Source organism: Miscanthus floridulus, chromosome 6 (assembly GCF_019320115.1).
Source record: "Miscanthus floridulus cultivar M001 chromosome 6, ASM1932011v1, whole genome shotgun sequence".
Taxonomy (NCBI): domain Eukaryota; kingdom Viridiplantae; phylum Streptophyta; class Magnoliopsida; order Poales; family Poaceae; genus Miscanthus; species Miscanthus floridulus.
In genome coordinates this window covers 110,578,841-110,601,141 of record NC_089585.1, presented here as the reverse complement: position 1 = coordinate 110,601,141, position 22,301 = coordinate 110,578,841, and the positions used below count along the sequence as shown (strand labels likewise).

The window sequence follows — 22,301 nt, the reverse complement described above, 5'->3', positions numbered from 1 at the left end:
GGAGTACCTAGAGGCTCATTTGAGCCCATTGCATACCTGCATGTGGCCTGGTTACCACCAAAGATGGCCTCCATCTGAACATAGTTCTCTATTGGTGTGTTCAAAAACTTAGCATCAGCAGGATGGTCCTAGTTAGTGAAACAGATATAACTATTAGACATAGGGGAGCAAAAGAAAAGGGATAGCTGAGGTGTTATCCAAATAGTTTCTAACCTTGGTGTGGCCAAGCAGGTGTTTATCATCAAGTACTATCATATGGTGGTCCTCATCCCATAGAGCACCACTCAAATCCTTGAGCCTAACAATCTTAACCCACCTTTGCCTCCACTTTCTCAGGTGATTGTAAATCTGCTGGGTGCTCACATTGACCCCAGCAAACTTAGAGACTATGCATGCAACCTGCCTAACATGTACCTCCTTGAATCCTTTCTCAGTTTTGACCCCCTGCCCCACCAAATCATGGAACCTCCTTAGCATGAACCCAGACTGGACAGGAGTCCAGTGCATAGGGCCATTGGGCTGAGGGGCTGCTGGATTGCCATCATCAGCAACTACCCCACCCTATTCCACCACATTGTACTCACCACCAATGTTAACAACCTGGTCAAGCATATTGTCCATTTTCTATCCACAACCAGCATAACATTGAACAAACAAATACGTAAGGAAAACAAATTGCATGATATAAAATACAAGTTCAATAGATCAAATAGGCAGAAAAGGAATAGGTACTACATCATTGCAAAGTGCCATAGGTCTTAGTTAAAATACAAGTTCCATCAATACTACTAAACAGTACACACACCATGCCACTACACCCTAGAATTCCCCCTGTTTTGCCACATCTGTGCAACCATGCCTCCCTCTGTTGTGCCCAGGTACCATTGTCAGGGACATGGTCTGGCTATGAGGCATTGTCATTGATGTTAGGAGTCCATGTGGATTCAACAGGTACATGCTCGTCCTGCCCATGCCTGAGGATCTAATTGTGAAGAATACAATAGGCAAGAACAAGCTTAACTTGGGTCTTGTATGGGTGGAAAGGCTTGTTGTCCAATATTCTGAATCTATTCTTTAGAGCCCCAAAAGCCCTCTCAACTGTTACTCTAAAAAACTAATGCCTTAGATTAAAAAGCTCTCTTTGATTTTGAGGTCGGTTTGAACCAAACTCCCTCAAATGGTACCTTGTGGCATGAAATGGTGGCAAGAAACCAGGCCTCACTGTATATCCAACATCGATAAGATAGAATTTTCCTAGAAATTAGCAGATAGGGATATGTTTTAGTAGTTTCATTTAGGATTAAGCAAAGTGTCAATGGTTTTTTGTGGTTTGGATGACACCTGGTGGCACTCTAAGGCCATCAGCTCTTTCAAGAGCATCAGACAAGATAAAAGCATCATATGTAGATCCCTCCCAACTAGGAAGCACATAGGTGAATCTGAGGTCAAAGTCCACGGCTGCCAACACATTTTGTGTGATGGTGTGCTTCCTGCCTCTAAAGGCAACTTGTATCTTCACAGGCACTCTAGCTAAGACATGAGTACCATCAATTGCTCCTATGCAGTCCTAAATCAACAAAACATAAGTGTAAGTGAACATTGACACTAAACTGATAATGAATGAGACCAATGTATGACAAGTTATGGATACCAACCTTGAAATAGGGGTACCACCTTCTGCTCCCAAGGATCCTAGGATGGACATTGGTAGCAGGAGGGACAATCAATTCATTCCTCAGCTCTCCTACCACATATAACACCTTCTGGAAGAACCTACTAATTGTCTCCATGGACCTCCTGAAGGTGAGGTCAACCACCCTAAACCTCTCATTGTGACCAACAACATGTTAGAACATGGCTACTTGTTCTTCAACAAATGCATGTATGCTGTCAGTGACAAGCTCTCTACTACGGAACAGGTCACAAAGTTGGAAAAAAGAGGCCCTCTTTATTCTAAGAAGGTTGATACAGTGCACATCATCAGATTCATAGATGTATCTAAGGTTGTTCATCCTCTGTTTGTCCCTCTCAGCCATGGGGCCATAGGTGACTGAGCGCGAATCTTCAACTCTTCTCCTAAACCACATGAAAAACTAAGCAGCCACTGCAACAACCACAGCAGCGGTAGCCCTGTGCCTAGCTTCAAAGGCCATGTCTACCAATAGGATGGAGGGCAACATTAGAAAGGGAGCATGCAGCATGGGTGTGTACTGCTTAGCAAGCAAAAAATCAGACAAAATAAACTATGAAAGACGTGGCTGCCACACCAAAGGGTGCTCCTCCAGCGTATACTATTACACAATCAACATCACTGACCTCTAGGCACTTTGCTTATTGTGTACAACAAAATATGCATCAACATGTACAAGATCTACACAAAACATGAGGTATACACCAAATACAAAGCATTATGTACAGATCTGAGCTAGGAACAGGTAAATCAGGTATAGCATCGCACAGATCTGAGGATGTCAAACCAAGAACCCTAATTTCTTGGCATTGCAAGCAAAATCCACAAACAAATCAACAAAATCGACATTGAAGAAGGAGGAGGGGAAGAGCGCAGGTGGCATATACCGTCGAAGCGTCGGAGGACCGAGAGAAATCCGTCGACGGTGGTCACCTCGGTAGGGCTACCGAGGTCGAGGTGGAGCTAGGGGGAGTTCGCACCAGAGCTATGCGGAAGGAGAGGCGAAGAGTGAGGGCGGTAACCCTAGCCGCGCCCCCCCCCCCCCCCCCCCCCCCGCGCGTGCTTTATCGCTAGGATGGCCTCATCTCCCGCGCTCTCCGAAAAGATTCCCGCCAAGCACCGAGAGAGCCTGCACCGAGAGGGAAGTGGGGATCGAGAAGACGATGCCATCCGGGATGGAGGAGGGCATCTGCACGAGAGGAAGCAGGAGAAATGTACGAGTAGGGCAACCAAACACAGGCGAAAATGCACCAAAGGATGCGGGATGGGCCATATGACGGCCTAGTTCATGCAACCAATCACGCCCAATGAACATACCATGATTCAAATGAGGTTATAAACAATTGTGATGTTCCCTGTAATATATATAAGAGGGAGTTAACTAAAGAGCAAGTCATGGCTCTCCTTGCGCAAGGAATAGCGCGATGTATGCAAACATGACACCTAATCAAAGGCAGCAGCAACGCAAGTGCTAGAGGTTGAATAATACATGCATGTGCATAAAAGAGGAAATGAAAGTGTCTGCAAAAGGATCCGAAGAGGCATAGAAGTACATTTGTATTTTTTGAGACACGTCGAATTTATACCCCCTTCGTTAATCAATTTGGCTGTCTCCTGAAATCATTTTTGTGTAGTGAAGCAATGGCTAGTGCATGGGGCTTATACTACAGCAGCGCTGGAGCACTCGGTACTCAGACCTTGACTTGAGACATTTTCTCTACTCCTTATTAATGAGAAAACTTCTTGCTTTAGCTAAAAACAAGAAAAAAAAATCCTACTTCGACGGCAAATACTACGTGCAGTACACGTGCTAAGCACTACGGAGCACAACTTTGATCAGGCTGGAACTAGTTGCCCAAAGACTTGCAACCGTGCTGAGCCGATCGATCGAGATAGCGGCACACTTTGTCTGATGCATCACAAATTAAGCGTCGTGTTCACGGTTGTCGTTATGGCTTCGTTTTGCTAGCGCGGCCTTTTTCACAATCCTTTTTGCTGCGCTCCAAACTGTCCCGCCGTACGGGCAGTTGGGTCCCGACCCACCAAGGCCGCGCTAGCCAGCTGCTGCTGGGCAGCCTCATCGTCCTCGCGCAGTGTTCGGCCCGCGTAGCGTTTCCTGACCATGAGCCGTTCGTTACCACTCACCACCCACCACCCCTGAACGTAGCACTTCCCCAGTCCCCACCGAACAAATCTGCCTCATGTCACGCGTCACGCGCCTGTCACGCATGCGGCCGCAGCGAGCCTCGGCCGGGCGCGCGCGCGCGGGGGGGACGAGGAAGACGCCACGCGCGTGCGTCCAAACTCCAAAGGGCCTCGATCGGCTGCGTGCCAGGTCGATGATCGATCGACAGGCGGCTCTCGTGTTCCGGCACGAGCTAGGGCCGCGACAATTCGGCAGGAGGAGGTGGCGACGGGGCGATCTGAGGGCGACGAAGGAGGGGGTCCCGTGGCCACACCGTGCCACGGCGCAGTATTGGCGCCGCGCGGGACGTGAAGCCAACAGGCCAGCACAGGTCGCTCTGCCATGCATGGAGCCATGGAGGGGGAGCGCCCGGCCGCCCGGCGCGTCAGGCTCAGGCCTCTGCCCGGCCCTGTGCAAGGGTGAAGGTTTTTGGATCCGCGCCGGCCCACGCGGGTTTGTCATTCTTTGAAACTTTATTTCGGAGCGTGAGCGATGCCGATCCGCCGCCGGCCCGGCCACCGTACATTGTCGTTGGCAGGGCAGGCGCCGCCGGGCCGCAGGCCCGCAGGGCGCAGCTAGGGGGCGATCGGATAGTGATGGACTGATGGGCGAATAGTCAGGCGGCATCTCGGGAGTATTTTTCGGTACTAATGTCAATATATCAAAATTCATATATATATATATATATATATATACACCAAAAAATTCATAGCACTAATAAAATCAATCCTTTTAACTATAAAGATTTAAATATATTTCTTCAATATTATTTTCTACAACTGTATTGTTTAATTTTCTACAATTTTTCTATATATATATTATAGTACACTACAATATTTCTATCTATTTTTTCTATGCCGAAAAAATAATATGCACATCACACACACTCACTCACTCACTCTCATCACACACAGTTTACTGATCATCACTCACACACATGTACAACATGATCATCATTATATCACACACATATATACATTATATACTCACCCACTCCGGACGAGGAAGAGAGGATGCCGCGATGTACGAGGCGCGCGGACGACGGTGGCGAGGCTGGCGCAGGGTGACGAGAGGCGAGGCCGGTCGGCGGGTTGACGAGCGAGGACAGCACGAAGACGAGGAGGTGCTGGATCGTCGGAGGAGATGATGCAGATGAGGACGACGCGCTCCGGCGAGGGGGACGACGAGCGCACGACGAGGCGTGCGTGCGCGTGGAGCTGGGGACGAAGAGCGCGCGCGTGAAGAGGCGGTGATGGAGGTGATGACGAGGACGAGCCGCTTCGGCGAGGACGAGGGACGAGCGGCGAGGCGCGCGCGTGGGCCGCCGGAGGGACGAGAGACGAGGCGTGCCCGTGCGCGTGGAGCCGGTGACGAAGTGCGCGCGTGATGGGGCGGTGATGGAGGCAGGCACCTAGGGCCAGCAATGACGAAGACGAGGATCGACGACGGTTGCAAGGACGACGATGACGAGGGCGGCGGATCTAGATCAGATCTGGACGAGGGCGAGGACGACGACAGCGGATCTGGATCTGGGCGCCGCACATGGACAGGAGAGGCACGAGCCGGGCCACCGGCGAAGACGGCGAGGAGGTGCACGCGCGTGGAGGCGATGAGGAGCGGTGGTGGCGCAGTGACTCTCGGGCGAAGAAGACGAGATGATGGAGGGGAGAAGAGAGGAGGCGATATATAGGGGGAACCTTTAGTCCCGGGTGAAGTCACGGCCCGAGACTAAAGGTCATTTAGTCCCGGGTGATGGTTAGTACCGGGACTAAAGGTCTGACCTTTAGTCCCGGGTGCAGCCATGCCCCGAGAGTAAAGGAGATTTTGGTGGGCCGCAAAAACGCAGCCCATCTTCAACCACCCAGGAGTAAAGGTGGGTTGCAGTTTGGCTTCCCGTCAGTTTCCAGAAGTTTTTTCCTTTTTATATATTTCTTTTATATAAATATGCAGAGAGTTGTTAATTGCCTAGTAAATAAAATATTAGTAAAAAATTACAAAAAAACTTTCTGGTTTTGCATTATTGTACACAAGAAAAATCTGTAAACTAAACTCATTGTTTTACCGTATAAATATTTATAAATAATAATCACAATTTTCACTATATAAAAATGTACTTCTTAATTAAAATAATTAAAACTATTGCTTTTGAATGTTGATCATTTGTTATTTCATGGCACATTCTCCACAGGAAATCCAACGTCAAGCAGAAAATTTATTTAAACCGTAGAAAATATGAAAAACACGACAGAAAAAATCTGAAGTCATAATTATTACATAATTGATCTAATACATCACCATATCAAGTGGGAACAGCAACGAACTTCTTCTTGACGTATGTCCCTTGGTTATGATCGCGTCGTAACCATGGAGTGTCCTCATCATTTAACAGGACGCTTGGGTCACTGTTCACTATGAAGGGCGAAATTCTGTCATTCTTTTCATAATCTTCTGACATGTTAGACCTGTCCTTGATTCTTACAATGTTTCTTTTCCCTAAAAGAACTATGTGGCACTTTGGCTCATTGTCTGAGATGTTCTTGTTTTTTCCTTTCTTCGGTTTGGTGGACATGTCCTCCACATAGAACACCTAATTCACATCCTTGGCTACGATAAATGGTTCGTCTCTGTATCCAAGATTGTTGAGATCCATTGTTGTCATTCTATACTGATGGTCAACTGTTACCCCACCTTCGGTCACCCTCACCCATTGGCACCGAAACAAAGGGACCTTAAAATAAGGTCCATAGTCTAGTTCCCATATCTCCTCTGTGCGGCCATAATATATTTCTTTATTCCCATTTGGGTCTGTGGCATCTATGCGGACACCACTATTTTGGTTGGTGTTCCTTTTATCTTGGGCTATCATGTAAAATGTATTGCCATTTATCTCGTATCCTTTGAATGCCAGGATATGCCAAGATGGTTCCCTAGACAACAAGTATAGTTGCTCATCCAGACTCTCATCACCCTGACATCGTTTTCGCAACCAACCGCTGAAAGTTTCCATGTGCCAACGCATAATCCAGGCTTTAGTCCTCCCCGAGAATTCTGATCGTATAATGTCCTTGTGTACCACGATATATGGATCCACCAAGGAGGAGTTTTGCAGAACTGTGTAGTGTGCTTTACGGAAATAATCGTCCTTCTTGCCAATATATGCTTTCTTCCCTAGTGTTCCCTTTGCACTTAGTCTCCCCTCATGCTGTGATTTAGGAACACCAATCGGGTCAAGGTCAGGAATAAAATCAACGCAGAACTCAATGATCTCCTCTGTTCTGTAGCCCTTGGTGATGCTTCCTTCTAGCCGAGCATAGTTATGAACATATTTCTTTAGGATTCCCATGAACCTCTCAAAGGTGAACATGTTGTGTAGGAATACTAGAATGAGAATACTAATCTCTTTGATCAAGTGAACTAGGAGGTGTGTCATAATATTAAAGAAGGATGGCGGGAACACCAACTCAAAGCTGACAAGACATTGGACCATGTCATTCTGTAGCTTTGCTAGATGCGCTAGATTGATTGTGTTCTGAGAAATTGCATTGAGGAATGCACATTGTTTCACGGTGGCTAATCGTACATTTGGAGGTAGAATCCCTCTCAATGCATCCGAAAGCAAATGCGTCATAAGCACGTGGCAGTCATGAGACTTTAAGTTTAGGAATTTCTTCTTTGCCGCATTTATTATCCCCTTTACATTCGAGGAGAAGCCAGATGTGACCTTGATGCTATTTATGCATTCAAACATGCTTTCCTTCTCTTCTTTGCTAAGAGTGTAGCTGGCAGGACTTAAGTACTGGCGTCCATCATCTACCTTCTCTAGATGTAGGTTCTCTTGTTCTTTCATACATTGCAGGTCCTGTCTTAGCTTCCAGTGTGTCCTTAGACTTTCCATACATATCCATGAAGCCTAGCAGGTTCACTCAAAGATTCTTCGTCAGGTGCATTGTTGGCATTTCTTAGCGCAATCACCAAGTGTGGAGGTTTTAAGTCCATCATTGGCAACGGTGCTAGAAATGCATGTTGGTATTTCTTAGCACCATCACTAAGATTGAGTAAACCTTAGCAATGCCACCAAGAAACACCAATTAATATAGTTCTTAACGATTACAGAAAATATCCCTAAGTGCACGGATCTATCATTGTAGCATTTCACCCGGAAGTATTCAGGGTATCGTTATTTATATTTTCCCAAAGGAGGGCAAGGTGTAAAGAGTCTAGCATGAATATGAACAAGATTACATACTTGCATTAGTGGACCATAGTTCATGACAGGGGTAAAAACAGTAATTGAAGGATAGTGGACACACATCTGGGCCAACCTTAAAGATAAAAGGAAAACAAAGAATAAAAGAGTGTTCCTAAGTGGAGCAGGCATGATCTAGTATAGCCATGCAAAAAGAACAGTTGATGATCATACAAATTACATGGTTAGAGCTAGAACTAGGTGTAAGATAGGTCGGGAGGCCACCGAGTACTGGTTTGCTAGCAACCTCATGTGACATTTTGGACTCCTACACCCTACCCGAACATGGGAGACTACAAGGGACAGACAGGGCTATCACCACCTGTCGCCTACCCCTCAACCGGAGAGTAGGAAATGTATTCACCCGTCTCTCCATACCCAAGCACCATGCTTGCGTATATAGAAACTACCCAAATCCCCCCGGGTCCCCGACCCTATGGATCGACAAGTAAAGGACTTGGGCGCACCTGAAGGCATGATGAACCGCCACCTCAACTTAGCTCTAATTCTACTCATATAAGTTATATGCATGATTAAGCATAAAGTTCTACATGTCAAGATCATAACACACAAACTATATGCTAGTTCATATATCATGATTATAACATGAGAACTATAGTCTAGTTCATATGCATTGCTATATTGATAATATAAGAACAAGACTATGGAAGAACTCTTCATAGTATTCATACCAAAGTTGCTCTTCTTCCAAGGAGCCAAGCTCTCCAAGGTAGCTCTTGCCTAGCTCACAAGACTACTACTAAAAGAAAAAGTACAAGAGGTGGTAGTGAAGTAAAGGCTCCAAATGTTGGTGTATGTTGAAGGAGAGCTCCACCCCTCTTCTTATAGTGGCTAGAGGTCGATTTGGTGTAGGTAAAATAGAAAACTAGCCAAAACCACCTCAGCATGCCGCCATGCATCCGTCGGTGGAAGCTGGGCCCAGGAGGCAGCCACGGGGGTACGGCCACACCCCTGGTGCGCCCACACCCTGGTGGGGCCGCCTCGCGACCATCATCGCGTGGTCGGTTCCTGGGTGGGCCTCGGCCATTGCCACATCGGTGCTCAGCCTAGATTTGGCATTTAGGTGGGCTTTCCTCTCCTTTGATATTTCGTTGCGCGAATCTACTTTACACTTTCCCTGATTGAGCCTTTTGCTTGGTTTTCCACTTGCATTCAAATACTTGTCCTATAAAACATGATTTCTCTAATACAAGTGGAACTACGTTAATAGTAAAGGCATATGTGTCAAAAGATTGTTTATTTCTCCTGTTTTGGACTTTAATTGGTGGTCGAATTTAATTGTTAGTGACCGCCAACATGCATCACGTCGATCGCGTTGCGGACCTCTAGGACTTGGCAGTAGGGTAGCTCTAAAAATATAGACTTCTTCTTCCACATGGGTGCATGTCTGTTAGCATCATTCGGAACAGGTTGGCTTCCAGGTCCCTTCCCAAAGACTACTTGTACATCCTTCCATATTGAATACATCCTCACCACTACGGTTGTCAGGCTTTGTTTGGCGCTCTGCCTTACCTTTAAAATATTTGCCTCTCTTTCTTAGGGCATGACTCAATGGAAGAAATCAACGATGACCCATGTACACAACATTTCGACATTTTTTCAAAAATATACCTTCCATGTCATGAAAATAGTGTGTGCATGCATTATATCCCTTGTTTGACTGTCCTGAAAGATTACTAAGAGCAGGCTAATCATTGATTGTTACGAACAACAATGCTCATAGGTCAAAGTGTTCATGTTTGTACTCATCCCACACACGTATGCCTGTGCTGCTCCACAAAAGTAGAAGTCCCTCAACTAATGGCCTCAGGTATACATCAATGTTGTTTCTAGGTTGCTTCGGGCCTTGGATGAGCACTAGCATCATAATGAAATTCTGTTTCATGCACAGCCATGGAGGAAGGTTGTAGATACATAGAGTAACAGGCCAAGTTCTATGATTGCTGCTCTGCTCCACGAAAGGATTCATGCCATTCGTACTTAAAGCAAACCTTAAGTTTCTTGCGTCATCTGCAAACTTTGGGAATTTTCTGTCGATTGCCCTCCACTGGGACCCATTAGCGGATTGTCTCAACATATCGTCTACCTTACGGTCTTCTTTGTGCCATCGCAACAACTTTGCATGCTCTTTGTTTCTGAACAAACATTTCAAGCGTGGTATTATAGGAGCATACCACATCACCTTGGCAGGGATTCTCTTCCTAGGACGTTCACCATCGCCCTCGACATCACCAGGGTCATCTCGCCTGATCTTATACCATGATGCATGGCATACTAGGCATGCATCCAAATTATTGTACTCACCACGGTAGAGGATGTAGTCATTAGGACATGCATATATCTTCTGGATTTCTAATCCTAGAGGGCAGATGACCTATTTTGCTACGTATGTAGTGGTGGGCAATTCGTTTGCCTTCGAAAGCATCTTCTTTGCGATAGTCAGTTACTCCCCAAATCCCTTATCGGATACACCATTCTTTGCCTTCCATTGCAGCAATTCAAGTATGGTACCCAACTTTTTTTGCCCCTCTTCACAAGTCGGGTATAACAATTTCTTATGATCCTCTAGCATGCGCTCGAACTTGATCTTCTCCTTTTCACTTTTGCATTCTCTTTATGCATCATGGATGGCTTGACCAAGATCATCAGTGGGCTCATCTCCTACCGCTACCTCTTCTTCATCTTCCCCCATTGCAGTATCATCAAAGGCATCGTATTCAACAAAACCATGAATAATAATGTTGTCATCATTCCCTTCTTCTTCTTGTTCTTCATCTTCTTCCATTATAGCACCTCTTTCTCCATGCTTAGTCCAACAAATATAGTTTGGCATGAAACCCGACATAAATAGGTGTTCATGAAGGATCCTTGAGCAAGAATAATCCTTCTTATTCTTACATAGAACACATGGGCAGCACATGAAACCATTCCACGTGTTTGCCTTGCCCACATTTATGAATTCATGCACGCCCCTAACGAACTCTAGGGAGAAGCGGTCCATGTTGTACATCCATTGCTGGTTCATCTGCATTACATGACGTACACCACATCAAAAACTTGTAATAACCCATATTATACAACATGCATGGTTAGTAGTTAATTAAAAGATCCAAAATATCCATCAATCAACATGATTAATTAATATCCTATACCACACAACTGTTTCACTCTTGAACATTAATTTATTAAAGCCTTGATACAATGTAGACAATCCTAAATAGCACTAAACAAACTAAACCTACAATGCACTTTAGCAGAATAAGGATTTTGTGACCCATTCCAACTAAAACAGACAGATCATTCTTCTGCTGGTTCACTGCCTCATCATACAAAGGTGCACTCTCATCAGTCGCCTTAGTCACCTTTGAAAGAGATTTTTTGATGTGCTCAACATACTTTTCCTCCCAGTGCCAACCATCACATGATCCAGTGCCATCCCACTGAAATTACAACACCAAATCAAGAACTTTAATCAAAATCTTCACAAAAAATGGCTACAAACCATGACAAAAAAATAACTCACATTACGATCTGGACACATGTAGAAGATGCACCCTTGGTTTGGAGACTTCTCCTTTACCCTGTACTCCAACATAGTCTTCTGCCCACACTTGCCGCACGCAATGAGAGGGAGGTCCGGCCTCAGTCGCTTAGGGACCCCATGCGAGGCTGGGGATCCAGAAGCAGTCGTCATCTATGACTCTCTATACTCATTTTCATCAACTACTATAAGTTTCTCATTTTGTGAACCATGAAATTAAATGGGCTATATACTAAAAAAACTTATATTTCTCTATTCCTAAACCATGAAATGAGGTAATGAAAGGTGCATACTAGTTTTGATGAGATACTATAAGATTCCTTCATCTACATATGCAAACTATCAAGTGATTTTGAGCTCAAATGGCATATAAATAAAAAATATCCACCATTATTCTCAATCTAGAAAACAAAAAAATTCTCTATTTCTAGACCATGAAATGAGGTAATGAAAGGTGCATACTAGTTTTGATGAACTACTATAAGCTTCCTTCATCTTCATATTCAAACTATCAAGTGATTTCGAGCTCAAATGGTATATAAATAAAAAAATCCACCATCATTCTCAATCAAAAAACCACAAATTTCTCTATTTCTAGACCACAAAATGAGCCATGCTAGTGATGAAACATGGGATGATGAAGTTGGTAACCTTTAGAATCGAAGAATGGATGGAGAAATAAAGTCTTCACTAATCCCGCAAGCATGAACTCCTTCCACGGGCAAGAATAGAGAGCAGGCAAAGAGCTTGAAATGGCTTAGGCTGGGGGAGGAAGAAGGAGAATATAGCCCGAGACATGTAGTCCCGGTTTGTGGTATAAACCCAGACTATAGGTAGAATTCTTGTAACACCATGGGTGTTAGTCATGAGTTAAGCAGTGAAATTGGACATAAGTAGGATATATCAAGCAATGATTATGATCTCTAGTTCATAATTTTGAAGTGATGATGAAGGTGTTTAGGTCTAATCTATGAAATTGAGTCCCAACCTGAACTTGGACAACACACCTTTGCTTACATGTGGACCCTGGTTAAGGTTAGGCATGAGTAATGTTAAACATGCTTGTTTCATGAACATTACATCAACATGCATCCATCTTGACCAGTGGAAAAGTTTTAAGAAGTTTGGAATCAAGAAGTCACATAAAATGATAAGTTATACTCTTTCTTGAATTGCTTTATCAGGTGAATGGGAACATGGATGTCGACCAAACCTTGCTACCTTGCCCAAATGACTCTAATTTAATTCTACCACAAAAGTCATGAAGGGTTCGTGTTGAGCCAATGCCAAAAAAATGCCTTAATCGGTCTAAAACTCTAATTTAAGGTTTATCGTGATGCTGCTTTGACCAAGGTCAAATAATAGTGTGGAAACAAGTTATGAAGTTTGACTTTTAATAAAAGTTGAAGTTTAAGTGGAGTGATACAAACTTTATTTTCAGACCAAGCCCTAATTCAACTTCTAAGTGTCTCATATAGTGGTCCCGAGTTTGGATGCAGTGTTGTTTTGGCCACAGAAATATTTGTCCCTGATTGACAACAGCGAGTTGACATATTGTGACATTTTTCTTCTAAATTCATATGGTAACTCAACTAGATTCCTTAATATGAGTTGAATTAGACTGTGTGGAGGAAACGACAAAATAAGTCTCATCACTTTTGGAGCACGTTTGGACTTTCAAAAGTTATTGCAAAAACAGCAAAAGTTTCTTGAATTCAGCACTTAACTGAATTCAGTTTTTAGTTTCGTATACCCTACTTTCGAGCTTTGTATCTTGCAAACTAAGCTGAACTTGTCCATGATCCTTTAACCAAAATTGTAGAGCAAGTTGTGCACAACAAACTTTGTTTAAGGATTATGAGCTAGTTGGGTCCCTAACTTAGTCAAACTGAGGCCTAAAAACTAAACCCAGTGTTGTTTTGGGACCTTGAAATTTTGGTTTAGTCTGAGATTACAATGTTGATGATGGTTGGCATTTCACGTTCTCATGTTTTTGTTAAGCAACTCAAGTTGAGCCAAATATAAAAGTTGGACTATATGTATTGGAGAAGAGCATACAAAAAGATGGCACCGGTTTGACTTTGTTTTGACCATCAATTTGGATTTTTGTTCATCGTTGTCAACGTGCTGACATTATCATGTTGGGCGCTAATTATCCACTAATCTATTGCTCTAATGGCTAGGCATCTTTAATGAGTTTTATGGATCATCAGGTGGGCTTCAACTTTGCTTTTGGAACCAAGGTCCAATTCGGCCCATAACTGGCCCAAAAACGCTTCCCACACCAGCCACATCGTTGCCCACCATGTGCTCGAGGAAATGCTCCAAAGGGTGATGTGTGCCCTGTGCGTGGCGGCCATGCGCGCACGGGCGCCTGAAAGGATCAAGATGCCCAAGAGAGAGGGGTGAATTGGGCTAATTCTAAATTTTCTTACAATAATTAAATCCTACGGTTAGCCTAATTAACCCCTTGTACCTAGAAAAGTGTTTCTATTAATCTAACGCACAATGGACTTGCAACCTATGTTCCAAACTTACTCTAGCATGGCAATTCTATGAATGTAACGACAAGTATTGAATTGCTCAAAGTAAATGCTCAAAGTAAATAGAGATAGAGGAACGTGGCGATGTTTTGGCGAGGTATCGGAGAGTCGCCACTCCCCACTAGTCCTCGTTGGAGCACCCGTGCAAGGGTGTAGCTCCCCCTTGATCCGCGCAAGGATCAAGTGCTCTCTACGGGTTGATTCTTCGACACTCCGTCGCGGCGAATCACCCAAAACCGCTCACAACTTGAGTTGGGTCACCCACAAGCTCCGTCGGGTGATCACCAAGCTCCCAATCACCACCAAGCCATCTAGGTGACGGCGATCACCAAGAGTAATAAGCATGAACTCTCACTTGACCATGCGAAGCCTAATGAGAATGGTGGATGCATACTTTGCTACTCTTAATTCACTAATGAGGCTACTCTCTTGAATTCTCAAATCTCAATCACCTCACTAGGACCTTACTCTTCTTGGCACTCACAAATGTGTTTCTCAGCTGTTGGAATGAGCAAAAGTCACTCCACACACTGAGTGGAGCCTTCTATTTATACGGCAGCCTAAAAAACGAACTGTTATGAGCTTCTGCAGGTTGACCGGACGCTCCGGTCAGTTCAACCTACACACAAGTGTTTAAGTGTTGACCGGACGTTGGCAGGGTCCGATCACCACTGACCGGACATGTTCGATCGCATTAAACCATCACTGGATGCTTACTGTACTTGACCAGACGCTGGATCCTCAGGGTCCGATCAGTATTGACCAGACGTGTCCGGTCGCAGATTTCCTTCTCTGGAACCTTACTGGAGTCGACCGGACGCTACCTCTCAGCGTCCGATCACTTTCAGCGTCTGGTCGCACCGAACGCAATCTCTTGATCAAATGAACTGACTGGACCCTACGACCAGCGTCCGGTTGCACCGAAGCCAGTGTCCGGTCAGCATTTGACCCTCCATTCACTTCCAACTCTCGAACATATGTGAATGAAGTTTGCTCCATAGGATTATAGGGCTGTTGTGGAGCTACCTAGTGCTAGTTTTAACAAGTGTGCATCACCCCTAACTCACTAGACTCACCTAGGTCAAGCTACCCATCCATACCCCCCTTAATAGTACGGCCAAAGGAAAAACAAAGTCCTAAACTACTCTAAGTGTCACTCCAACTCCAATCGACACTTAGAACTAGTCATCATTAACCTTGTCGTCCATCCTTTGAAAATCGAAACTGATTTCCATCGTAGGGGCATGACAACCTTGATTGTCCAATTGATCTCCATTACCATGACCTAACTTAATTGCCTCTGCAAAACACACGTTAGTCATAGTAATCTTGTATTGTCATTAATCACCGAAACCCAACAGGGGGCCTAGATGCTTTCAATCTCCCCCTTTTTGGTGATTGATGACAATACCACCTCGAGTATGTGAAAGAGTGAGGTTTTTGACGGGCTTGGTTCATATAAGCTTTTGTCGATAAGAACAAAAGTGTTAGGCAAGCTTATATGACCCAAGCCAACACGATGTACTCAAAAGATATGAAATAAGCATGAGTACAAGTAGTAAAGCTCATTTGCATCGGAAGTATAAATGCTGGAAGCAAAGGCAAATGAGCATTACACAAGTGATATGACATAAAGGAATTCAAAGTAGAGAGCACACATGTCATAAATCACAATCACATAGATATCACATCACATAGATATAATAGTAAACATGGATGCATAATGTATCACACACATAGAACTCCAAATGTATATAATATGCTAATAATAGATAACTAGCTCCCCCTAAAAGTCGCTCCCCCTGAGTCTACATACTCGAACCCTCTCCCCCTTTGGCGTCAAACACCAAAACCTAAGGGTCAGGTCAGTGGGGCTATAGCAGGATGAGTCAGGGCGCTGAGGTACGAGGAGCAAGATGAAACTAGGGTGCCATCATCATCTGACCCTGAGCTCTGTACTGACTAACCCTCTATGGCTGGAAGTGTTGCTGAAGCGGTCTAGGGTCTGAGCTAGGGCAGGTGCGGCCTATGATGCTGCCGGTACGTCTATCAGTAGGATCTGAAGAGGCGACAGACAAAGGGAGCCTCTGAGTAGTCACGGCGACAGGGGCTGCTGTAGAAGGACTGGTGGTATGCATATGTGGCAGTGTAGGCATGCCTGTCAACTCGCTGAAGGATGCTCTAAGACTCCTAGAGACTAACATGTTAGGCACAAATAGCGAGGATGACTGATTTGGTGAGAAGCCCGTATGATATGGTGTGAACTACGGGGCTACCACTGGTGAGGACAACCATTGGTACACCTGAACTGTGGGAGAAGCAAACGGAGCTGGAGGCTGTCTCTGACTCTAAAGCCCACTAGGCTGTACTGCTAGAGTCATTGAAGTGGTGGTAGGCTGAGCAAGCTGGAGTGAAGGCTGTGGTAGTGGAGCCCCAAGTGCTGTTACTACATGCTGCATAAATCCCATAAGCTACTGCTGCATGAGTAACTACTACTGATGCATCTACTACTGCTGCTATCGCTGGAACTCGTCCTAACGAGCCTGAAAACTATGCAAAGTTTGTAGCTATCTCCTGAGCCTATCGTGCCTGATCCTACTGCATCTGCTCAAGAATAGCAATCAAAGCGGGGTCCGTCTATGGTGCAGGTGGAGCTGAGCTAGAACTGTCGGCCTCTGCATCGTATCTGCGTGGAGGCATCTAAGGAATCGGCTGGTAGTCGTCATCCGAACTATCACTAGACTCGGTCACCTCCTGATGTGCCTCAAGCTGCTCCTCCTCAGTAACGGCTATGCCTCTGACAATCTTGTCCTGCTGAGCTACTAACTCTGGAACATCTGGACGACAGCGAGGCTGAGTGGGAGCTTGTGGTGTGCTATGTCCTGATCCTTCTAGTGCCATGTTATAAGCTAGAAACTCAGTGGTGGCACCTTTGTACTCTACAACCATCTCAGGGGTCCTAACCTGCATAGACTTAAGCATCAGGAAAGTGATCAATGTGCATATGGAAGCTGCCTGCGACCCTTGAAGCCCTCAGCTATAGTATCCTCCATCTCTGATAGAAGGAGGTCCCAAATGTCGAACACGATCTGCTGCATTGGGGCATTGAGGAGCCAGAGCTGTAGGCGAGTCAGACCCTCTCTGTATCCCAACCTAGGAAGTAGTGTCCTGCTGATGATGGCCTCTAGCACTCGAGCTGTAGGAGTACGATCACTGGGGTTCCTCCTCGACCCCTCACCAAAGGGCTCCTTGAAGCAATGGCGTACAAGATCTATAGGGGCCACCATACCTCCATGAGGACGCCTGGGAGGCTCCTGCTGTCCATAACATACCTCATGTAACCTGACAGGCTGCTCCTATAGCCTCAATATCTCCCTGGAACTAAAACTCATCACCCTATAGTCTCTGCCTCTGAATGCAAAGTATATGAAGTTATGTTGCAGGTCAATGTAGAGCGAAGCATAAACCTACCGAACCCAAGATGGTACATACAGTCCTGTCTGACCAATCAGATCTGATAGCCCTGGCAAATATGATAAGTAAGGGCGGATATGCTCTCTGGCTGCTGCCACAATAGCCTCAATATTGTAGACTCTTTGAGATCTGAACACTGCCCCACTATTGAGATAAGCATTGTAGAAATCCTCCTGCAGTGGTGTGTAGAAACCCTCTGCTGCTCTCTCATCCCTCCTCGGAGGAAACCACACCTTAAACTCTACAAATCTCAGCTACCAAACCTGCTTGGCCATGGCAACCCTCAAGTCAAGATGTACCACTGGAGACAGACCCTGTGGTCTAGGTGGTGGACGTTATCCCCTCCGCTGTGTTGGTGGCCTCGGTGAGACTGGAACATGGGTATGACTAAAGCGGTGTAGCTGGGGTGCCTGCTCGGTCTCCTCTACCTCGACCTGTTGGCCCTCTTGAGTCTCCTAAGCTGGCCGAGTCTCTGCTGGTGGGGGCTGCTGCTGTGGCTCCCGCTGGGACTCCCCCTGAGGCTAAGGCTCCTTAATAGCCAGACGACGTCCTACCATCATGATAGTCCTAGGTGGACCGCCATGATGATGCTCAGCCTCCTCAACTGTAGCCCTCTGTGCTGGTGTAAGCTGCTGATCTACAATGACAACACCACTGCGAGCACCGCCTCTCTCGGCACGCTCTGTGGCCTCAGTGACTACTGCTGCTCTCGCTGTCTCTGCGTCGGGGTACTTGCGCTTCTTAGATGTAACCTACTTCATCGCCTTGCCTTTGGTTCCTGCAGGCAAGCGAGGCGGGGGCCTTCGATCGTCATCTCTTGGACCACCACCAACGTTCTTGGTGTGAGCCATCTAATCTGACAAGAGAAAAACTGCCGCTGACAAGACCAACTGTCCACTGACACTCTTGAGGCTTGGCCTCGATCCGTACTCACGAGCTTGGCTCCGAGTTGACTGTCAACTACACCTATCACCTCAACAGCACTGACTCGCTGCACGATGGAATAGATAGATATACAAGTAAATACCATATATCTAAAAGATGCGAAACCCTATGAGAGCAAGCAATGTAGGTACGAAATTGAATCGACTGGCTTGCTACCTAATGAAACGGCGATCCGATGAAAAGAGAAGAGACATGCGGGGGAACACCGGGACCACTAGGGTTAGGGTTTGCGATGAATCGATGGCCCTAGTTGCAATTTAGGTCAATGGATTTGAAAATGATCTGGATCAAGCGAAGAGAATGCTAGGGCACAAGCAGGGCCATACCGACGCTGGACGTGGACTGCACTATCGGCGGCGTGAGCACTGGGACTTGGCTCGAAGATGGTGGCAAGGCGGCTGTGGAGGTGTGTGAGAGATTCCTAGGAGCCTAGGGAACAGCTTGCGGCGGCGAGCTAGGGTTACGCGATAGGCAGAGCACGGCGGCACGGTGAAGCTGGCTCGCTGGCTGGCGGCCGCGGGCGCGCTGGCGATAGAAGACGGTGTGGCGAGGCTTGGCGCGGGCAAGAGCAGGGCGAACAGTGGCGAGCGACTACAGTGGTGCATGGCTGTAATGACACTCGGTCGCGGAGCAGGGGCAAGTGCGGGCTGCACTCCGGTGACAAGGGTGTGTGGCGGCGTGGAACGAGGAAGACTCATCGATTTGAGCACGGCAGCGCAGGGTTAGGTCAATGGCGTGAGATGAATCAGGTTATATGAGGGTCCCCCTCGTGACAGAAATGGAAACAGAGATAAGAGACCTAATCCTGCATGAGATCTACTGACCGGACGCTCCGGTGGTAGCGACCGGACGCTACCACGCAGCGTCTAGTCGATTCCAGAGAGGTCCAAATCCTCTGGAATCGCGACCGGACACGTCTGGTGGTCCATGACCGGACGCAGGCAGGGTCCGGCCAGTTGCCTTCAACGCCATGTAGATTGACCGGACGCTGGAACCCTTCCTGACCGGACGCACAAACGCAGAGTCCGATCACTCCTTCAGCTTCAGTTCACCTCCTGTGAACTGACCGGACGCTGGACTGTAGAGTCCGGTGCAGCATCCGGTCACTCTTTTATAGCAAATCTTCAATGTTCCTCCGCGTTGCCTGTTCCCAATCAAGTCCCAACATGAATAAGATCCAAATAAACACCAAATGAGACTGATGTGAGTGACCTCTCTCAAACCCTCTTATTTTTCAAAATATTTTGCCAAATTCTTTGCAATCATGGACATCTCAAACTCCTTCGACATCAATTCACCAAATTCTTTGCATGAGTCTTCATTTTATGATCCAAAGATGATATCATCAACATATACTTGACAAATGAAGATATGCCCATCAAGCTTCTTGGTGAATAGTGTGGTGTCGACCTTCCCAATGGTGAAGCCCTTCTCAATGAGGAAGTCCCGAATGCGCTCATACCAAGCTCTTGAGGCTTGCTTAAGCCCATATAGTGCCTTGGACAACCTATAAACATGATTAGGATATCTAGGGTCTTCAAACCCAGGAGGTTGATCAACGTAGACTAGTTCATTAATAAAGTCATTTAAAAATGCACTTTTCACATCCATTTGATATAGTTTCATTTCATGATGTGATGCATATGCAAGAAGGATATGGATGGCTTCTAATCTTGAAACCGGTGCAAAGGTCTCTCCAAAATCTAAATCTTCAATTTGAGAGAACCCCTTTGCAACTAGTCTTGCCTTGTTCCTCACAATAACACCTTGATCATCTTGCTTGTTGAGGAACACCCACTTTGTTCCAATGACTCTTGCGCCTTTTGGTCGCTCTTCAAGAGTCCAAACTTCATTGTGAGTGAAGTTGTTCAACTCTTCATGCATGGCATTTATCCAATCCGGATCTTTGAGAGCTTCTTCTACCTTGGTAGGCTCATAGCAAGAGACAAAAAAGTGATGAGCAATAAATGAAGTAAGTTTTGAGATCGAGTCATTACACCCTTTGATGGACTCCCTATGATGAGATCTTGTGGATGATCTTGTAGGAGAGGTGTATTTCTTCTATTGACCACTTGAGGAGGAGGTTGTGGAGCATCAACATCTTGTGCTTGTACCACCATTTGCTCATGGGAGATATGAGTATCTTCATTTTCTACTCTCTCATCTTTTTCACCATCTTGTGGCACACTTGATGAAGAAGGTTGATCAATGATTTGTACATCATCTTCATCATCTTTTGGCTTGATGTCTCCCACTAGAATATTCTTCATAGCCTCCCTCAATGGTTCATCACCTACATCATCAAGATTCTCATGTGCTCCTTGGGAGCCGTTAGATTCATCAAATTCCACATCATATGTTTCTTCAACCAAGCCAGTGGCATGATTAAATACTCTATATGCTTTGGACTTTGATGAGTAACCAACAAGAAAACCAATATCACAACGTCTTTGAAACTTCCCTAGGTGTTGCCGCTTCTTATAGATGTAGCATTTGCAACCAAACACCCTAAAGAAGGAGACGTCCGGCTTCTTCCCATTGAGCAACTCATAAGGTGTCTTGCCAAGGAACTTTTGAAGGAATAGGTGGTTTGATACATAGCATGCGGTGTTGATTGCTTCCGCCCATAGAGCTTTGGGGGTGTTGTACTCATCTAGCATTGTCCTTACAAGAGTGATCAAAGTTCGGTTCTTCCTCTCAACTACACCATTTTGTTGAGGAGTATAAGTTGCGGAGACTTCATGCTTGATCCCAACTTCATCACAATAAGCTTCAATAGTTTGTGTTGTCAAATTCTTTTCCATTGTCACTTCTTATCTTCTTGAGCTTCACTTCAAATTCATTTTGAGCTCTCTTGGCAAACTTCTTGAAGCAAGATGCAACTTCGGATTTGTCATGAAGTAAGAATACCCATGTATACCTTGAATAGTCATCAACAATCACAAGACAATAGAGATTCCCTCCCAAACTCTTGTATGTTGTTGGTCCAAATAAATCCATATGTAGGAGTTCTAGCACTCTTGTGGTTGACATAAAAGCTTTGGTTGGATGAGTATTTGCAACTTGCTTGCCAGCTTGACATGCACTACAAAGCTTGTCCTTTTCAAACTTCACATCCTTCAACCCTCTCACCAAATCATTCTTCATAAGCTTCTTGAGTGAGCTCATCCCAACATGAGCAAGTCTTCTATGCCATAGCCACCCAAGTGTTGTTTTGGTGAATAGGCAAGTCTTCAAATTTGCATCTTCAGAGGTGAAGTCCACTAGATATAAGTTGTATCTAAATCCATTGAATATCACTTGATTATCATCTACCTTGGATACAACAACCTCCTTCTCGGTGAACAAGCATTGGAAGCCAGGATCACACAATTGTCCAATGGATAGCAAGTTGAAGCTCAATGAGGCAACATATAGCACATTGGAGATGGAATGATCATTTGATATTGCCACTTTGCCCAATCCTTTAACCTTGCCCTTTGAATTATCTCCAAATGTTATTTTCTCTTGTCCATCTACCTCTTCATCTAGTGAGGTGAACATACGAGGATCACCGGTCATATGTTGAATGCAACCACTATCAATAACCTAATGACTTCCATCGGTCTTGTAGTTCACCTACACACAAGAGATTAAAGCTTTAGGAATCCAAGCTT

The 22,301-nt window shown here is 45.5% G+C and overlaps 1 pseudogene; it reads right to left on the bottom strand.

The window, feature by feature from the left end:
- Positions 1 to 6,174: 6,174 nt before the first annotated feature.
- On the bottom strand, positions 6,175 to 11,836 carry LOC136457298 (uncharacterized; annotated as a pseudogene).
- Between the last annotated feature and the right edge of the window lie 10,465 nt (positions 11,837 to 22,301).